Consider the following 21975-nt stretch of genomic DNA (forward strand, 5'->3'; position numbering starts at 1 on the left):
GTGACATTTAGAACAAAAATGAAAAAAAAAAAATGGCAAGTATACTAGTTTATTTTCAAATTGTTAGGTTATTCAAATGCCAAAAGCTACCTTTGCTCTTTGTATAAGATTAAATCATGTTTCCACAGATAAAACACATCAGAAAATTAGATGCAAGGGATGTTTACAAAGAGCTTGAGCATAAAAAGCTGTGGCGGGCATTGCTTTTATTCCGCAGAATTCAGTAGGACCTTTTATGGCTTTACATCGCTTACCTAAATACTTACTGCCTAAATACCTATATGCACGTTAACTCGAAAACCTAATAACAGTAAAAACTACTTTATTGGGACTCGAACCCATAGGGCCTAATAATTGCTGATCCAAACCCTACCAAGAAATTTTAGGTACCCTGTAAAAACTACATGAAATATTTGATAACCTCTTCTTCTACTTTGCCCCAGCGTTTTTCCGTTATTCTCATTGTTTTGATTTCAAGTTCCAATTGACGAAATAGCTCAATGATAATTTTCACATACTTTTTTTACTTGTATTACGTATAGGTCTATAATATGATAAAGATTTGGTTGCAGAGAATGAGGCTACTGATCAAAGGTTTGCTGTGACTTCAGGGCTTTTACGTTCAGTGTTTGTGTTACTCTAGCGCATTTTATTTACGAGTGCGGCCGCCGCGGTGCATTGATGTTTGTTGTTGTCGGCCTGAGTGCCGGCTAAAGGCTTTGAAGCCAATCGGTTTGCAGTGCAATGACCAAATAGACCATTCGTCTACACGAGGTGTTAATCCTTTGATGCAACAACAACATTTCTATTTCTCTACCAATTTCACACGACTAGTATGTATTCGAAAAACGAACTTGTTCTATTTTTAAGAGATATCTTCCTAGAATAATGCAAGTGAGGTTATTAATAAGTAAACAAAATATTGTGTAAAATGTCATATTTATTACGTAACAAATCGTGTCCATACCAACAAACCTATAACTACGTGTGCCGCGCGTCGTTGTCACATAAAAACGTCATCGGCAAGAGCTTTGCCCTGCCTGTCGTCCTCGAACGTCACCATCTTGTCCCTCCCCTTGCTCCCTTGAGCCTTCTCCCCTTTCTTCTCCCCAAAGGACGACAAATCATACAAGTCCCCCATACCACTTAGGTTAAACTCACTCAAACTACGCGGCACGAAATATTCTATACACTTTTCGGCGTGTCCCGCCGACCGACGCACAGGAGTGTTCCTCTGAAAACCTTCCTCACAGTTCGAAGACTTCCTCCTTGGGAGGCTGTTGAATTTAGTCGGATTTAAGCTGTCAATCTTGAACGTCACTTGCTGACGCTTCTCTTGACAGGTGGTGAAAGACGGCCCGGAGTCGGCCGCCTCTCGATGTCAGGACACCACAGACATTGATATCTTATCGTCGCATATCTTCTCCACGCTATGTACTGCGCGGGACTTAGTCCCACCAGAGCATAGCGCCGTGAAACTCCTCAGTGCTGAGCTCATGTCCTCTTGGATGAGATTGAAGCACATCGCAATAACGACTATACCCACTAAAATATATATGCAGCACACCCCCACAGCAATGTCCTCAGCTTTAGCCGACACTGTGCTGGCGTACAGTCCAGGCTTGAGATCCCCGAAACCTATCGTCGCGAGACTCGAGAAGGAAAAGTAGCAGCCGTCGATGAAGCCCCACTTCTCGGTGGCCCTAAACACAAACGTTCCCAGCCCTATGTACAAGACGATAACGAACAGACTTAGAATAATTGGCACTCGCGTATGGTCCCGACACGTCCAATGGTAGCCGCCGCTGAAGCTGTCCAGGTTGAGAGCAGCTTGGAATGGAGTTCTTTTGGGCCGATCACTGAATTTGTCCTTTTTATCACAGTCACTGAATTGCTTGCACTCGACGGGGAAGCGGTTGAGACAGTCCGCCTTGGCGTGGAAGTCTCCGCTCTTGAGGGTGGAGGGGCAGAGCTTGGAGTAGAGGACGCGGAAGTTCCTGGCCAGCGCCTCGCCGATGGTGGACAGGTATAGCATGATGATGGGGATGCCGACGCAGGCGTAGGTGACCGCCACCAGCTTGCCCACCGATGACTGCGGCGCCACATTGCCATGACCTGTTGACAATACATTGAATTAAAGTATACTGCAATTACTTTCGACTGTGCGGTGTGTGTGTAATAACTCATCTATCCAGATAAAAACTGCCAAGAATTTCTTATTTTATATAAAAAAGTATTAAATACTTAGAAACCATTTTAGATATTCTCTTTTTTTCGTTTCAGATTTCAACCAATTAAAGAAGAACTAAAACTTAACTTTTACTTTTACAAAAAGTTATCTGTGGAGAGAATTTCGTGCCCAATTAGTATTTTAGGAAATTGTTCATGAAAGTTTTACAATATCTTTCAAAGCAGAAAAAAGTTTCAAATGAAATTAAACCAAATCTAAATACTCATCGTTCGAGCACTTAAAACTTCGCCGTTCTATCTTCGGTTTAGAATCTTGGCCCAAAAATATTGAATCTCATTAAAACTTTGTATTGGCACGGATCCGAAAAACCTTTGGATTGCATACATAACATGTTAAACTGTTACCAAATCCTTTTTTATCGTAAATATAATTTCGAAAACAAAATACTTCGTATGTCAAATACACAACAGACTTCAAATCGTAGAGAGTATTTTTATGCCACTAGCAATTTTCCCACCCACACAACTTTGCAAACAGTTGGCCACTCATTTTGCCACAAGTTTAATATAGCGCTATTTCATCTAGACCAGGTATCATTGACAACGAGTTCCAATTCGTTTTGTACGCAAGTACGTGGCCAAATTGTGAATGACGTTTTGTGGTCGTGGCGCAGCTTGTTGTATAGTATCGAAACCACATGAGTGGTAAATACAGTCGTCAGTCCTATATCAGATTACAAATTTTTGTTGCAAAATACTACTTCAGAAGCAGTCATTGATGTGCCTGTAATTTTTTACCTGATTAGGCAGCCCTAGATGGTTATCAATTATCATTCTAGAACTTGAACCTTTTAGGTAGATGAAAATCCCAACCCATTTGAAACATGTTTGGATTGACTGGAAAGCGAATATTACAAAAGTAATAAAAAAATGACCTCACCGATCGTTGTGATCAATGTCAGCGCGTACAAGAAGCTGCTTGAGAACGTCCATCGGTAGTCGCCCTCGTGGTCGTACGATATTCGGTTCTCCAACGAAGCCCCACCCTTGATCGTCTTGATAAGAACCTTCTGAAAGTCCATCAACTCCTTAGCAGCCAGCTTCGTCCAGTTCTCCTTGTACAAGATGTTCAAATCTTCCGTGATAGACCAGAGCCTCTCTACTGTCTTCGACCGCAAATCACCACTAGTAGTTTGCGACTGACTGAGATTCGGCTTCGATGCTGCGACCGCTGTCTCTTCCGACCCAGTGTTCCCTTCTAGAGCCAGGAACAGGAAACCTCCCAGCAAGTTGTACGTGAGGACTAAGAAGCATATCGCGAGACACGTCAAAGGAGATGCCCTCCTTTTGTGAGCGCAACGACAACAGAACAGTCTCGAGTCGTCAACACCCCTTCTTGAAGTGAAACAGCATTTTGCATCTTCCGAAAATGCTATCTCATTCTTACAGTACGCTCGCTTCGACAAATCTCTGCTCCCTTCCTCGAGCATGATGCGTTACTCTATTCTCATCTCTTTCGCACTTCACCGGACCTTATACTTCTTGTGGTGTCTTATCTTCTTTATCTTTGGCATTCTAGTTGGTGTCGTTCACCTCTCGAACCTCGATCTGTAACAATGGAAAAGAAATTGAGTTTTCGTTTACGCGTCACTAGTTGATTGATCAGGCATTACTTGTATCAGGCTCCGCTCGAAATATTAAGCGTCAATAAATGTCAGCGCCAGTAAAATATCGTATTCGGACCACGCTACAGCTGTAAACGTTTTATGTGGATCAAACGGCTGCAAAATTTATTTATTGTATAAAATTGTTTATGGCGCGTAAAACCGGGGATGAATTAAAACACGCATTTTCAGCTATTCTGGAATATACGACGGACCCTCTAAAATCCCATGGCAAATGTAATAAACACCTTAATAAAACTGGAATCTGTTTTCGTAAATAGGAAATGATTTGGCCGTCGGGAGTTACCTTTTGCTTATTTTATGGGATTGTTTTGACTTTCATCGTTTGCTCGAAAGTTTTACAGGATTCGATTAGATTACTTATTTTATTTATTGGTTAAAAGATTGGTTTTTACATGGCTATTTATAAATTTAGGTATAGACGACGGCACGTCAAGATAACCACTGCGGGTTCTTGTGCAGTTGTAATAGGGGCGAGATTGCAACAAAAATGGGTAACCTGATGTGCTGTCGTGTGCACCTTCTATAAAGAAAACATACAATGTTTTTAAGATTTGATTTATTGTATTTACCTGGAATACGAACCTGTAAGAAACAAATCTTAGAAATACTTTTTCCTTCAATGTGTTCTTCGAAATGTCTCATTCCAAGTAATCCTCACCTACTATGAAATGTTACCACCGTAAATCCCTTTGTTAACACAAAGCATAGTATACTTTGTAAACGTCAATAATATAAAACTTTATTGTTTACTTAGAAATATGGAACTTTGAACTTACTACTAACTTGCATCGATAATGTACAAGAGGTGATATATTAATAAATAATTATTATACTAAATACCTATTTTTAAGTTGCCTCTAAGTTGTTCTGGTGTAAGGTATCTTACTTTCATAATTTATTTATTTATTTATTTATTTAATGAAAGAAACATACAGCTTTTATATCACATATAGGTACATGAAAAGTTTAGTTTATTCATAAGCCAAAAAAGTTTCCAATGTTAATTTGTCAATAGCGAAGACATATTATAAAAAGTTTCGTATTAATTTAACTAGGTAATTAAACGCTCATCAGAAACAAAATAATCCCACTTAAACGTGGTCAACCTTTTTAACATGTGAGGTAAAAACACGCAGAGAACAATTGAATATATCAATGTGACTGTATCGAACATTATGTGTGTTGCAAGCATGAACAAGAAATCTATTCTTTGAATAATTAGTTCTACAAATAGGAACAGAGAAAACTGCATTGGAGCGGGCACTGAGCCTGGGGCACCTGAATGACACTCGGCTGAGAAGGAAGGATGAATCTATGTAGTCATTTAAAATTTTAAACAAAAATACTTGATCCCTATGTTCACGTCTTAATTCTAATGACTGAAGCTGCGCTGAATGATCCCTAAACAAGTATTTAAGTCTTTTTAAGAATTTGTTTTGTATCCTTTCCATCTGATCAATATAAGTGGCATAAATTGGGTTCCATACTGTTGATGCATATTCGAGATGACTTCTTACTAAGGAGTTATACAACATTATATAGGTGTTTATATTTTTAAAATCTTTACATTGACGAAAGACAAAACCCAACATTTTATAAGATTTCGCAGTAACTCTATCAATATGAGACGCCAAGTTAAGTTCATTATCTAGATATACTCCCAGGTCTCTCACCTCGGCCACTCTTTTAATCAGAATGTTATTAAATGTATAATTATAATTAATCGGACGTTTTTTGCGTGAAAAGGTAATAGTATGACATTTATCAATATTTAATTTTAGATTGTTAGCTGAGCAATAATCATAAAAATTATTCAAATCGTTTTGAAATAGCAATGATTCTTCAACAGATTTAATGAATGTAAAAATTTTAGTATCGTCGGCGTATAATAATGCTTTGGAATGAAGAAAACAATTCATGACGTCATTAATAAATATATTAAAGAGAAGAGGGCCGAGATGAGAGCCCTGAGGCACGCCAGATGTGATAGGAACAAAGCTAGAAGTATAGCCCTTTATCGCAACTGCCTGGGATCTTTCGCGCAAGTATGAGGTCAACCATCTCAGGAGATCGCCGTGTATACCTACCCTTCCGATTTTCCGAATCAATAAATTATGGGAAATTTTGTCAAACGCTTTAGAAAAATCCGTATACACAGCATCCACCTGGAAGCCATCCTCCATAGTTTGCAATGTTAAATCCTAAAATTCACATAGATTAGATTCTGTGGAACGACGAGGTATAAAACCATGTTGATTTGGGATAATTAACGGTTTAATTGCGGGGAAAAGAGAATCGTAAATTATTTTTTCGAAGAGTTTTGGTATGACAATTTGGACAATTTGGAGATGCCACGGTAGTTAGCGATATTATGTTTGTCACCATTCTTGTGTATGGGCACAATAATAGATTGCTTCCAGATCGAGGGCATCACACCCTGTTTTAGAGACATATTAAATAGCAAAGATAAAGGAAGTGCCATAAGCTTATTACACTGCCTGAGAAATATTGGGTGTATACCATCAGGGCCAGCTCCCTTGGTGACGTCAAGATTCTTTAAATATTTTTCGACAGTGACGCTATCAATGTCCACAGAATTAATAATACAGGCATTGTATGTTACATCACAATCCGAGGTATTGCTACAGGGGGGCTCAAAAACAGACTGAAAGAATGTGTTAAAAAGGTCAGCAATCGTTCGACCCTCAGATGCATGCATATCCCCTAGATATAAACTGTCAGGTATACTACTGTTATCTCGCTTTGATTTTATGAAAGACCAGAAATACTTGGTATTGATCTGGATATTTCCCTCAGCGCGAGCAATATATTGATCATAACACAAAATTTCATACTTTTTAACATCACGACGTGCATTAGAGTAGTTCTCATAGTCACACTGTCTACCATAAACTTTCCATTTTTTATGAAGTTTAAGTTTTTTATTTAGAAGTTTAATTAGACGTTTATCAAACCAAACAGGGTACCTATTGTTGTCTTTAACAATCTTTTGAGGAACAAACTTATTTATTAGATCATTGACAACCTTATAAAAGCTATTCACAGCAGTTAAAATGTCGTTTGGGTCTAGATGATTCTCCCAATCAATATTTGACAGTTCATAATTAATTTTAATATAGTCCGCCGCGTGAAATTGTCGCACTACCCGAGGGGCAGGACACAGACTTGATGTATAATTAATAATTATGTCGATACACAAAGGAGGATGATGACCATCCTCAGGTAGTGACAACGGCGTGGCTCGTTGTACTGTACAGTTCAAGTCGGATATTACTAAATCTAATTTCCTACAGTTCATATTGTCAACGTGATTATATTGAGATAAGTCGTTAAAGTTTAAAAACGCATATATTTGAGAAGTTAGTACATTATCTTGTGGATTTTAAAGACACAGTTTACTATCAGAAGTATGTGGAGTTGAGTTCCACCTAGCAATTATGTATACAGGGTGTTTCTTGTAAGGTGTCAAGCCGAAGGCAGGTGATAGGTGAGGACTAGACCTATCGATTTCACCCCTATGTATGTTCTACGATTTTTCGTAGTTTAGAAGTTATCGTTAATTTTGTGATTTTTTAAAATTTTATGACCTAGTATACTTTAAATTTTTTTATCTTTTTTTGGGTTAACTTTTCTCAGATTTCTTTTTTTTTGACAGATTCCCTAGTAATTGCAGATGTTTGAAAAAAATAATCACCTTCCTACCTTTGATGCAAGATACAAAATGTTTGCTAGAAAAATAAAAAATAGGCTTTTAGCAGAACATTCAAAAATTTGAAAAGAGTGTGTGTGTGTGTGTGTGTGTGTGTGTGTGTGTGTGTGTGTGTGTGTGTGTGTGTGTGTGTGTGTGTGTGTGTGTGTGTGTGTGTGTGTGTGTGCGCGCGTGCGTGTGTGTGTGCGCGTGTGTCTGTGTGAGAGGTCCGCCGCTGACCTGAATGCACATTCGACAACGACGCAAAACAATTATTCGTAAATTTACAAAAGCTTCTTGCATTCTAATATGGTTTTGTGCTTCAGTCAGCTTTGTCCGCAGTTCATCAATATTTTCATATTCCCTTTTGTATATCAGATGAAGAGCAAGAGCTTCCACGTTGTGGATAAAAAAAATCTTTTCAGTTATTGTCTCTAAATGTGTTCTACATAACGTAAACTTAGGGGATTGCAAATATTACTTAGTCCTAAGAAAGTCAAAAACTTGTAACGGAATCTCCGACTTACCACTTTAGTGGAGCGATTACAGAAAATAATGGCCTATTAAGTACATGTTTTTTTGTGTTATTATGAAAGTTTAGAAAACTGCGCAGTTTTTAAAATTATTTTGGACCTATGGAAATTCTTTTTTTTTCTCATACATTTCAGTTGAAAATTTTAGAATGTTCCGCTAAAAGCCTATTTTTTATGTTTCTAGCAATAATTTTGTATCTTGCATCAAAGATAGGAAGGTGATTATTTTTTTCAAATATCTGCAACTAATAGGGAATCTGTCAAAAAAAAAAATCTGACAAAAGTCAACCCAAAAAAAGATAAAAAAAAATTAAGCCACTAGGTCATAAAATTTGAAAAAATCACAAAATTAACGATAACTTCTAAACTACGAAAAATCGTAGAACATACATGGGGATGAAATCGATAGGTCTAGTCCTCACTTATCACCTGCCTTCGGCTTGACACCTTACAAGAAACACCCTGTATATAATAATCCCAATAACAAGCTATCAATCTAACATTAATATCTATTAGTTTAGTTCTTCGTGTTTGTTTTATCCCAGCTAATGTCAAATAACCAATACTAGCGCGAGAGAAAGCCGTTCTCAACTATTTAAACAACGAAAGGGTAAACATACATAGGTATACATACGGGATAACTTACCGCACCTCACGCAAACCGTTTAACATGTTCAAACACGAAACGGAATGGCTAATGAGGGATCGAACACCCGGTATACTGGAAACAATTAAATAATCAGCACACAAATTCCCCCAATCAGTGTCCAAAACAAACAATTTAATGAAGAAACCATGCTTTATTTGTTTAAACGTAACTAAATGAAGTTTAAATATAGTGAGATTAATTTGATGGTGATTACTGATTACACCACGTAGAACCGAAAGTTTTTGTATCCTTAAATTACAAAGTATTAGGAGTCCCCAAATATGTAGTTTAACTTGGACAGACAAATCTACATAATTACTATCCACACAAAACATAGAAATAAATTGTTCCTGTCTGGGTTCTACCTACACGTGTACCTAAGTCACAAGACGGATGAAAACAAAATATTTCTAAACTTAGAAACTAGGTCTTCCCGGAATCCATTCAGGGAAAATTCAATTACTAGCAGGGTTTCACGAGATGTAAGTTTCAGTGATTTGACTAATTTGTTTTATTTATAGTAGGCTGAATATTTAGAATGTTATTCCGAACTAGAATTTGATAAAAATGAATAAACATTGTCTTCAAATCACAGAATTGTAGCGCTTATAATAAGTGACCTCGCTTTTTTAATTTTAGAAACATTTTCTTCGGTCTCAAGTTTATTTTTTTAACTATCACACCAATTACAGTCCTGAAATAATCAGAGCTTCAAGAAAAAGGAATTATAAACTTGTTTATTTTCCATCAAGCTCTCTGAACTTAATAATAATATAATTCAATTTCTAAGTCTGGAAATATTGCAAGGATAGAAATACAAGTCCTATCTTGTCTTCAATTTTCAATATTTCTGTCCGAGTGATTTCAATCAGGCTGCAGGCAAAGTTTTCCCAGTTTCCTCTCGCGGAGGCGCCGGCAAATCAGATTATGAACATTTTCTCCTTAGTGGGGACATGTCGGGATTGGCTCTCAGATGTTTAGTAATAAAAATAAAAGTAGCAAAACTACTCAGTAGAGATATGAAGAGACTATTCACCACTCAGTGCAATTTTATCGAAAGTGGGGCAAGTTGTTTTTCTGTTAGATGCGATCAAGTGAATTTTTTATCGTTAAAATAGTCCTTAGGAACGGAGTAACTGTCCTCTCACTAAATATCTTAGTAATTGTGTCTTTTTACCACTTTTACTTTTTGAACTTTTACAATTTGTCTTTTTACTGCGCCAGAAGGAGGGTTATGTTTTTTACGTTGAGAGGACATGAGAAAAAATGTTTTTTTTTTGCTTAACTGTCATTTAATTTTCATACATTTTTATCTTGATCACGGAAAAAACTTATTAGAATTGTCTCAATACAGAGTCAAATTTAAACGGCCTAGCTCTTCAATTTGAAGAGCTAATCGAGATTGGTAAACTTATGCTGAATCTATGTAGATACATCAAGGCTGAGTTGCACTACCTAACTTTAACGGTAACTATAACGATAACTGGTGCTTTTTGTATGTAGTTTGACAGATTTTTGACGTTTGTGATAGTTAAAGTAAGATGGTGCAACCCAGCCCAAGTGTTGTGTCTTGACAGAGTCTAACATACTCGCTGCTCGCTGCAACCCAGCCGTGCTGGTGGAACTACGAAATTGGGGTAACTTCGCACTTGCCTGTGTACATTTACCTTGTAGCTTAATAGCTCGCTATCCACTTGTTGGGAGTTCTGTAGTGCACTGCTTAATAGGTTAATGGTACTGTGAATTCTGGCGCGATTGAGTTTACAAGATAGTGTAGTGTGTGCATAATGCATCACGTACGGTCTACATGCTGCACATTTCCTAATATGGATGGGTCTTAATAGTTTTTTTGTATGCGTAACAAGGCAGTTATTTGACCACAATCGCACCTGATGTCAAGTGGGATGCACATATCTGCCCTGTAAGTGCCTACTCACTGTCGCCTTGAAAAGGCCCGGATTTAGTCTTTGGGAAAGACAGCAGCAGACAGCGAATTCCAGTCCCTAGCCGTTTGCATTATAATAGTTTTTTGTGAATGCAAGATTGATAACTGAACGGTATGTCAAGACACTATTTATGGCGTCTAGCACTGCATGTCATTTGTGCAGTTTGAGTTACAAGGATACTTCGTTTGTACTTGCTGATCACCACTATTGATAAATTTAAGACAAGCAGTCGCCTATGGTTCTGGCTATTTTTCTACTCTAGCCAGAGTATAGAATAAAATCAGGAAAAGTAAATTCGTTATTGGTGAAAAGTAGCAATTGCTATCACAAAATAAATAAAGGAAGAAACATATCCATCATATTTCTTACACAATGGTATCAGTCTTCGTTCAGCATTCAAACCTTTGAAGTGAAATTGATTGAACTGAACCAGTCCATTTCACCAGAGCACGTTATCATAAGTGTCCACTTTACCAAAGGACGCTAAAGAGAGTAAACGTAAATACGCCCTAAAAAGCCCTGCCTAATGACCGTCTGTCACATAAAACTTGCCTGAAAGGATAAATGTAACTATTATTAGTCCGCCTAGACACAATACAAATAAGAAAAGTAGAGACGCTTTTAATGTTTTGCTCAAAATCAAGATTTATTATCTTCGTCACAACACTTGTCGAGTCTAAGAGTAGACGCACACCGTTGATTTTTAGTTGGCCGATAGTTGTGCCCGATTTTAATTTGTATGAAGAATCGGTCAAATCGAATCGGCGTAGTGTGCGCACTCCCATACATGCCCATACTGATCAACTGCCCGACTAAACTATCGGCCGACGAAAAATCAACGGTGTGCGCCTACTCTAATCGGTTGTGTTGTGTTCCTACAGCTATGGTCAAAACTACTTTTGCTAAACGTCAATACGGTAGACTGTCATCCTCTATTTATAATGTCCTTAACAATGAATTAAATATTTATCCGTTGACTATCCATGAGTGTAAAAACAGAATCACAGAGTGGCTTAAGACCAAAAACTATGACGATATCGAAAACCTAGTCAAACCTTATACATAGTATTCACACACACACACACACACACACACACACACACGCACGCACGCACGCGCACACACACACACACACACACACACACACACACACACACACACACACACACACTGACACACACTGACACACACTGACACGCGGTACAATAGAGATTTGAATAAGTTCTACTTTAAATATTGTTAACACAAGAGCGGTGTTTCCTAACACAAGCAACTGTATGCTTAAAAGGAAACTCCAAACCCTGTATGTTATTTAATGAACTTTTGTAATGAAATAAAATATTTTGTATTTTTTTTTTTTTTGTGTGCGTCAGAAGGAACTAAAAATACATACGAAAGAGATGAATGAAAGGCACATGAAAAGGTGAATCGGAGTGAACTCATAAGAATGAACAAGAAAATAAGGACCCAGAGAAAAGATTAAAGGAATAAAAGGGATGAAACAGATCTGAAAATGGGTGTGATGAGTATGAATGTTAATGGATAATTAAAAATAAATGGATGAAATAAATTAAAGAGAGTATGATCCGTGTTAAGAAACGATAATAAAATATAAATAGCCTATCCTATGATCTAAATATTGAAGTCAAATTATGAGTTTTATTCAATGTTACTTTACAATATTTATGGGCATAAGACTGTAGAAGAAGAAGTTTAAAGAGTGAAAGACGATACCAAAGTATTAACAAGGAAGCCTTCTACTTGCCCTTGTTTTGTGTTCCAATCCTTTCTTTGTAGTCCCACATAACATTGTCATTTCCAAAAAGCGCAAATAACTAAAGATATTTCTATCGGTTTTCTCACCGAACTCTCTACACTCGGTTATGTGCCTTAATCCATTCTGTATAGGATCGAGTTTGACTTTTATCTAGGTAGTATATTGGCGCTAAGTCTGTCAGGTCAGGCATTGTCAAAAGGGGATTTTCCAAACGGGGATATTCTGGGGGAGGGGAAAGGGGTCACAAATGCCTGAGTCTCTAGCTGAATATTGCTTTTATAAGTGGCTGTTCGTCGGTGTAATTGACAGTAATGGTAATACCTAATATGATACATATATCCGAATATCTACATTATTTTCCCTACTTAGATACTCGTACGATGTTTCGGGAGATTGACGATGATACAGCAAAAAAGAAAACAAAACGACAACGTTTCACGCGCCTGTCTTTAAATAAAATTATCAGAAAAACAAAAGTAGGTATACCTACCTAATTTTAAAAATAGGTTAACTTAATAATGAAACTCTGAATCACTTTTTACTTTTTCACCGCAAGTATCTTTGTTCGAGGCCAGTAATTTGCTAAAACAACAGGGAATGGAGTTGAAGGAGCCGGGGATGAAACAATTCAATTTTTCAATTCATGAGTAATGACATTATCCAGCTCTCGCTGCACAAATGTGCCACGCCAAAAGGATCGCGCCAATAGAATAAAGCGTAATAAACAAATATTATGTTTGCTAAGTTCTAGCTTGAAAATTAAAAATAATTGGGTTCTACTCTTTCAAAATAGTTTTGATAGTATTTTCCATTCCTAATGAAGCACTTTATATCCGGACATATTTGACTCTTAATTAAATGGATAGTAATGATAACGAAAGTCCTAATTGTATTTAGGATAATGATTGGATTTCCTATAACTTTTGCAGCAGTAATGAAAAGCGGAAGCACCTAGAGAATAAAGTGAATATTAAGTTAAACGGATCATTGCGATGATTTATTGGTTACATACATACATGCGCAAAGCTGGGACTTTAAGCATTTTCATCAGATTACACTTTATTTTTATTTAAAAAAAATAACAGACAATAAAACAAAATGTTTGATTCGAATTCTCGAATAAGCTTCATAACATCCGATTCTCTGAAAAAAATAGCGAATAAAAATGCCTGTAACGCGGCTCACAGCAACACAGTAATCCTTTTTAATGAAATGGCGTTGTTCTATGCATTTGTTGCGTATTCCCCTAGTTTATGCATCGCAAAGCTTCTGAATGGCACGCTGTGCGTGGCTATGCATGAAAACTATACCACTCTTGCTGGGAATTAGGCCAGAGCAAATTGACAGAATTTTTTGTGCACCTGCACGAAAAGCAAATCGCTTTTTTTTCTGAATTATACCTAAACAGTATGGAGCCCTTAATATGTTATTCCAGATTATACCTGGCTGGATCATAAGCAGTATAGAATCGTTTACAAAGTACCCAACTTGATCAAAGCATTGTGTTAACAGATAATCCACGAACAACGAATTTTCACTAAACAATCTCGAGTCCTGAGAGACCTGGCGTTTATTTCAGCAACCTGGCTCAAACTGCAGCATCGACTCGCTACCACTCAGCATCCTCAACAATCCCTCGAAGCCACTAATCACTAACTAAGCACACAGTGGTGGTAGATAGAGAAGGCTTATTTATAAAAGTAAGATACTAAGTCCAAAGTACTAGATACTGCTACTTCGTGCTTCCTACTCGTATTAGATACGTACTACGCACGCAGCACTATTCAGGGATACGCAGGCAATTGAGAGTTTTCCAAACAATTACAGTCCAGAATATTCAGCCTTATTTTAGGGGACTACAGTAAGCTTCTTTGTTCGAGCCTAAGCTTTAGAAGGAAAAAAGTTTTGACATGGGAACAAATAGTTGTCCTGCTATAAACAGAAGTGCATTTTTGTTGTGAATACCAATTTGTAGCTCAGTAAGAATACTTTATAAAAAAGTTGTGAGGTAGATGCTCTACATTGTCACTTTTCATTAATCACTGAAATTCTCCCGTTGAATCGCCAGTAAATGTTCCATTTCACACCTTGATCAGGTGCTACTGCACCTAAGTGCACTACACCAGTAGATACACTAATCACCAGCTAGGAAGCTAATTCGCGGCGCTCTGTGGAGACTCTTCCAATGTTATTGAATTTACCCCTTTGTTCTTTATTGGCAGCGTCTCTAGATGCGGCATCTGTATTCAGACTGCGTTCGAACAAATTAACTGCCATTGTGTAAATACAATGTCTATTACGCTGTTTATTTTTTGGACTTTACCTACCAACCTTAAATTTTCGAATGGATCGAGCAAAAGTGAGGTTTTGCCAATGGAAAAGGTCTATATTAGGTCTATTCTTCAATATTATTTTACAATCATTCCACGCAGCCGTTGTTTATCGTCGTCTCTGACTAATCAACCCACATTCCTCCATCCACGCATTCCTATCGTTCATATAATACATCATCAGTCTGATTTATAATTTACTCCATGCGTTCCATTATACCTACAGATATTTCAACCTGTTTCTGAGATTAATGACTTCAATTTGGGTAATTACATAAAAATGATGGCGGTGGGCGGGACACATAGCTCGTAGAGACGATGGCCGTTGGGGCAGAAAAGTTCTCGAGTGGCGACCACGGGCTGGAAGACGTAGCATGGGCAGGCCTCCTACTAGGTAGACCGACGATCTGGTAAAGGTCGCGGGAAGAGCCTGGATGCAGGCAGCGCAGGACCGTTTATTATGGAAAACCTTGGGGGAGGCATTTTTCCAGCAGTGGACGTCATTTGGCTGAAACGAACGAACGAAAAATGATAGGGATAAATGATTGTGATTAGTGACGTACTCGTACATTCATTATTTACACAATGTTGCTGTGGTCTATATTATTACGTCGGCATCGTTAAGCCGCCGGCATATTTCACGCCACCAGATAGTTTGGCACTCATACGACATTACTTTTATCGCGCATCTAAACTGCCACAAACCACTTATCGGTCGCCATTAATCGTTGTGCATCACCATGGAAATAGAAAAACTTTTTCAACATGTGGTGTGTTACGTCTCTTCCTTTTTTACAATGAATTCATACATAATACATTGTCGACATTCTACCAGCTCGCACTAAGCGTTTATAATGCGAACAGCTAGGGACTGGAATTCGCTGCCTGCTGCTGTATTTCCCGAACATTATAATCCAGCCTTTTTCAAGATAAGAGTGAATTGGCATCCTAGACAGCATCTCACTTAACATCAGGTGCGATTGTCTTCAAATACATGCCTTGTACTGCATAAAAAAAATTAAAACATTGTCATCGTAATAAATAACAAGCTTTTTTTACTATCAAATTTTAACTTCACTGTGATGACAGATTGGTGCAGGTACTAAGAAGGTTATGGTTACAAAGGATACCAAGAAATTAATGTCCTAAATACATGCTTTCTGCTATGTACTGTACTGTAATTTTTATTTCACTGTGATAAGAAAAGATAAACTCGCGGCTTAGTTCAAATCGATTCGGGTACGAAGAAGGTTACGGTTACAAAGGGCACCGGGAAATTGTTTAGATTCCCAGAAAAATATATCTCACGCCAGCTTTATACAAACAAGGGATTTGATTACATGAACAATTACTCTTTGAAAGCCGCTTATCAGGGAACGTATCCTTTACATTCGCCGATTTTCCCGGTTCTTCCTCGTCACTAATAGTGATCGCCCATAACCGGGGTTCCCCCGGGAATAATAAATGCGTTCATCCCTTGTTTTCGACCGGAACGTTTTTATTACAATATTTATAGAGGCTGGTATTATTTATTATGATTAATTCGACGGTTTTTTGGACGACATTAACTGAATATATGGGTGGGTTTTCCTTTTTACGTTTTGCTGGTTGAACACAGTATTCTCATAGTTTTTGCGTAAGATTATTTTAAGACTTTTAAAGATCTTTGTAATGATGATGCAAGTGTGTAAGTGAGTATCCAAGTCTGAGTGGCAAGAATTCCTAGAGTCTTTATATGTGTCTAAAAGTGATGTTATTTTATCAAAGTTTGATCAGAAATTTCAATTATCTAGAGAAGGTTTGGTTAAGCTAATATTGCAAAGAAAGAGTTTCTTGAAAGATTTTTACGAGTCACAAGCAATTTATCATGTACTCCCTCCTCATGAATGAATGATTACTCTTTTTATGTTGTTACCCCATAGAAAAAGTGGATGTTTCTGCTTCAGAAAACTGTTTCCAGTAATTTTTTTCCTGTTACAATTATGACGAAATAAGTACCGACTTTTTATAGACATTTATTTCCATCGTTCGGTCCAAAAAATGGCCAGCAACACAAACGCTTTAACGCCAACGTTTTTGTGTGAACGCTCCGTCCAGCGCTATCTTCATTTCGGCACAAAGCCGGAGTCAGTTACAGCTTTCATCTGCAGTCTTTTGCGGCTCTTTTAATATCGCGAGTAATCTGCACAAATGCTGCTCTAGGGCTGTTACTTTATATTTTAAATTATTCAATAATTAAATCTCATCATTACTGAGCATTGACGTAACTCGCAGAATTGTTAAAATCAAGTGGCAGTGGGCGAAACACGTAGCTCGTAAGATGGCCGTTGGGGCAGAAAAGTTCTCGAGTGGCGACCGCAGGCCGGAGGATGTAGCGTGGGCAAGCCTCCCACTAGGTGGACCGACGATCTGGTGAAGGTCGCGGGAAGAGCCTGAAGCGGGCAGCGCAAGATCGGTCGTTATGGAAATCCTTTGAGGAGGCCTTTGTCCAGCAGTGGACGTCATTTGGCTGAAACGAACGAACTGAGCATTAGTGGACCCAGCACACGTGATAAGCCAAGTGCCAAAAAATGTTATTTTGTCATAGTTATTAGGGTACGTCAGCCCACTGCCTGCCGTTCTGCCAATGTGAGTCATTTAATTGTTAGCTCTCGGCTAGAGTCCTCCATTTTCTTTTGTGACACAGCCAAAACAATAAGGCTGATTTGCACCACCTAACTTTAACGGTAGCTATAACGAGAACCGATGTTTTTTGTATGGAGTTTGACAGATTTTTGACGCTTATCAAAGTTTAAGTAAGATGGTGCAAGCTAGCCTAAGAATTTTGCCATGATATTTTTAAATACATTGTGCATTGTGTTGAATGAGTTAACATATGTTTGTTACCTAACTAATGTTCGAGATCGCTTTGTATAAAACTGTTACTAAGAAACTTGTGAGTTGAGAGCCAGAAATAAACGATGTCTGTGTTCCACTAATAAACTCTTATTCAATGCATCAACCCTGCACGTGAATAATTTATATTTAAGCAAGAATTCAGGCCAAGTTTTGGGATTCTATTCTAAGTACGAGTAACTTCCTATTAATTCATTAAGTTCACGTTAAAGCGGCGTGATTTTATCATTATGACTTTACAGCCGCGCCACGGCACATAAATTGTTAATTTGCCTAAGTCAATTTCATAATTATACATTAGAAGTTGAATAATGACTTTAACCCTTTCACGCATATGGGACACATTTGTCCCCACATAGTTTTCACAATTTACAGTAATACTGGGTAAGTTAAACCATTTGTAGTTTAATATTCTTAAATTTTATTATTACCTTTTATGATTATGCGCTAGAAATAATAAAAAACTTGATTACATGTATAAAAAAATAGTGGCACAACATGTGAAAAAAAAATTTATTAGACGTCAAAATTGAAAATTATTTTTTTATTACTTATAGGCTTTCTGCCACTGTGTTTCTTCCAATTTTACATTCAATGGTAAGTATAATTATAGTTTCATTGCATATTTTCGTTTATCTTCGTACGAGTTAGGAATATTATGTAAAAATCTAATTGGGACACGGGTGTCCCTATATGCGTCAAGGGTAACTTGGTTCTTACTAAGGATATTGTTTGCGTCGTTATAATTTGTATGTTTATATCGATGTTTTATATAATATTCATACATTTATTTGTAAACCATTTGTCTTCAAATCGACATAAAAAAATTCGCTCAGGAAAGACGAAATTTTGGAAGTCATGAAGTCATGATAACTGATGATAGCGACAATGAGGATGGTTTCCTCCTGGATAAAAGGGCGTCTACTGCTACTCTGCTCCCCTGAGGACTTCCACAACGATCGTTTCTGTGCTGCTCGTATACATGAATGTATACGAGAAGCACAGGAACATGAGGCCTGCCACACTGCGTCTTCCTATCCGTGGGCGCCACTTGAGAAATTTTCTGCCCTCACTTCTGCGAGCTACCCTCCCTGTCTCTCTGCCCTACCCACTGCCGCGAAAGTTTGACAATTCTGCGGGCTATGTCTGTTACTTTGGCTCTCCTGCGGATCTCCTCATCAAAATTTGGGTGACTTTGAGCCTTCTCATGAGGCCCATAGTGAAGGAATACGTCTCCGTTCCGTACGCCATCACTGCCAACACACATTGGTCAAAGACTTTCTATCGATGGTCTTGAGACACTGCGGTACTTTTGATAAGAAGATGTCGCGAAGCTTCACGGATGTTGTCCCCCCGAGTAAGATTCAACGATTGTAGTCACGGCACGGCTGAGACCTTGGAAGACCTAGAATCAATGCTCTATGGCCTCAGTAGAGGCTCTCAATAAATGGGATTCAAAATAAATAAGGACAAGACGAAAAAATATGTCAAATATCCGTGTTACAGCCCCCCTAGACAAAACGCACTTTTTGATAGAATCGAAAATCGAATCCGTCAAAACTCCATACAAAAAAGGGGCTTTTCGACCACTTTGCGACTGGTTTGCGATTATAATTTGCACTTTGTCTAGACCCACAGCACTCCTTTGAAGGTTAGAGACTCTACACTCAAAGTTGTTCTTGGAACAAACAGTCAAATTAGGTAGGTCTACTAACTTCAAGAAAGACGTCTATGATGAGAGGAGGATCAAACATACAAATCCGTAAGATAAGACGCTATTTATTTTAAATTTCTTATTATAAATATTAATATTATGCTTATTGATTAAATTTCATTTGTATTTTTAGTTTGTTTTGTATTTATTTTGCAACAAAAGCGTCGAAGTATTTTATTTCCAATATATGAAGCAATGTTTACCTTAACGCATATAGGGACATATGTGTCCCCTACTGAAAAACACTGAAATACATAGCACTTGTATTTTCTGTACTACTTTTATGTTAAATTAGACTAAAATAAATAGATATAACTAAAGAAAAAATAATTTTATGGCTTGGATTAGTTATAAGCGTGTAAGGGTTAAAGAGACTCTAAAATTGTATTATAGTTTTTTATGAAGAGTTATATCTAATACTGAAGCAAGAATATTTTTCTTATTACATTAAAATTATGATAAAAGTTGTTTTCCTATCAATGTGTGCTTATTGTAACAATTTATGTAGATATATTTTTACGTTTCAAATTGTTTTCACAGAAAAAATCTATTATGTAGGTATATATCTACTTTTCCCGTTCCAGAACTCTATCCAACTTGCATATTCTGCTGCAAAATTAAAATGACTTTAAGCCCAGCCCTAACAACGTCGTAACTATTTATATTACGTCGCGCGAACTTATTTTTAGCCTTTTGAATTTGCGCCGCAAGGGCGGCTAAGATGTTTTGTCTCGTGCAAAAAGGTTCAATTACTTTCTGTGGCGTGTTCTACTTTATACTCCATCTAAGTTTCAATTATGAAAATCTTTTTATACGTTCCTTGTTGCCTGAAATCTTAATAACTTTGATCACGATGTGAATCTGGTTCTTGATAGAGTTTGCCTTGGCCTAGTGGCTTTAATTCAATTCCCAATTTTGTTCCAAATTATATGGAACAAACTAAAATACGACCAACAAAATAAACTACAGGACCCTAATAAATGAAGGCTACTAGAAACTAGTTAATCTGAACTAAGGCTGGGTTGCACCATTATACTTTAACTTTGACAGACGTCAAAAATCTGTCAAACTTTATACAAAGAGCACCGGTTATCGTAATAGTTAAAGTTAGGAGGTGCAACTCAGCCTAAGACAGAATGTCAACAGTCGACGTCCCAGGAACGATAAATATGTTAATGAAAATTTCATTTACTCTATTAAATTGAAAATATTTGGGGACTCTTGTTACTGGAATCTCGTTCGTTAAGCGAGCAAGGCAAGGTGAGCAGTTTGGTACTGCCAAATTGAAATTCTCATCAAAATTCAAAATGTAAGGAGACGGTATCTACGTAAAACGTATACAATATCTGGTGTGGCGTGTAAATAGCCACACCAGGAATAAAAAAATTGCGGGGAAGAAAGATGATGCGGGGGTCGGCTGGTGACTCCAAACAACTCAAAAATACAGCTGCATAAAACGGAAACCACCAACCTGCGGATCAGAAGACGGAGACCTGGCTTCGAGGGTCGACCCGTCGATATTTCTTGCGGTTTTGATTATTTCAATATCTTCAGCAAATATTCAGCGGATTTTTCACATTGACTTCATTGACAGACGTTCCAAGACAACATAGAGTTTTTTCTTAATTTTCCATAGAGGTCTTTCGCGAAGGTTGGCTCCTGGTTGAAGGTGCTGGCCCCGAATCCGATAAACAGATTAGTGGGAAACCATCTCATGCAGCTAGATAATTTGAGAGTTGGAGCCACCGAAGAAAAGGAAGAGAAGAAAGTTGGACATAGGCCCAACCATGCTCCCCGCCTTGAAGTTCATTAGGACTTCAATAAAGAAATTATAATAAGAAAAGAAAGAAAAGGGGGAACATGACGTATTATTGCAATTTGCTAAGTATAAACAAAAACTTCAAAATACATCCAGGAAACCGTAAAGAATCAATTCCCTAAAGAAAACAAAATGTATAAAGTCCTCACATCGAAGAGCTTTAAAGTATTTAAATTAATGCATAAAAATAATACGAATAATATTCAAGAAATAAAATAATAGTTAATGTAATAAATAAATGCGTTATAAGTTGTTATTGTGTAGGTAACGGATATAATTTAGTTACTGGGCGCTTATAGACACCAGTACTGGTTCTAACAGAAGCGACTCTGACCACACCATCGGAACCGGGAAAAACTTCGGTAATTACACCAAGTACCCAATGCAAAGGCGGTACATTATCATTGCCTATTATTACAACCGTACCTAGTTCGATTGAACGTTCAGGTGTGCACCATTTCTGACGAACTTGCAGCGTGTGCAAATATTCGAGGCGCCATTTATTCCAATATGATAAAACAAGCTGGTCTAAAAGTTTCTTGCGGTTGGTTAAAGTTAATTTTTCATCTTTCAGTTCTGTTGAAGGCAAGTAACGCAAAGGAGTGGACATTAAAAAATGTGCTGGTGTCAAGACGTCCGGATGTGGATCAGCTGATATCGCTACAAGCGGTCGAGAATTTAAAATGCATTCAATTTGCACAAGAACTGTTAGAAGTTCTTCATAA

At 37.6% G+C, this 21975-nt stretch overlaps 1 pseudogene; it reads right to left on the minus strand.

Moving 5' to 3' along the window:
* Positions 1-920: 920 nt before the first annotated feature.
* The window catches only part of LOC135082132 (TWiK family of potassium channels protein 18-like), a 96025-nt pseudogene continuing 74970 nt past the window's right edge, over positions 921-21975 (minus strand).

This window comes from Ostrinia nubilalis, chromosome 21, assembly GCF_963855985.1.
Source record: "Ostrinia nubilalis chromosome 21, ilOstNubi1.1, whole genome shotgun sequence".
Classification (NCBI taxonomy): domain Eukaryota; kingdom Metazoa; phylum Arthropoda; class Insecta; order Lepidoptera; family Crambidae; genus Ostrinia; species Ostrinia nubilalis.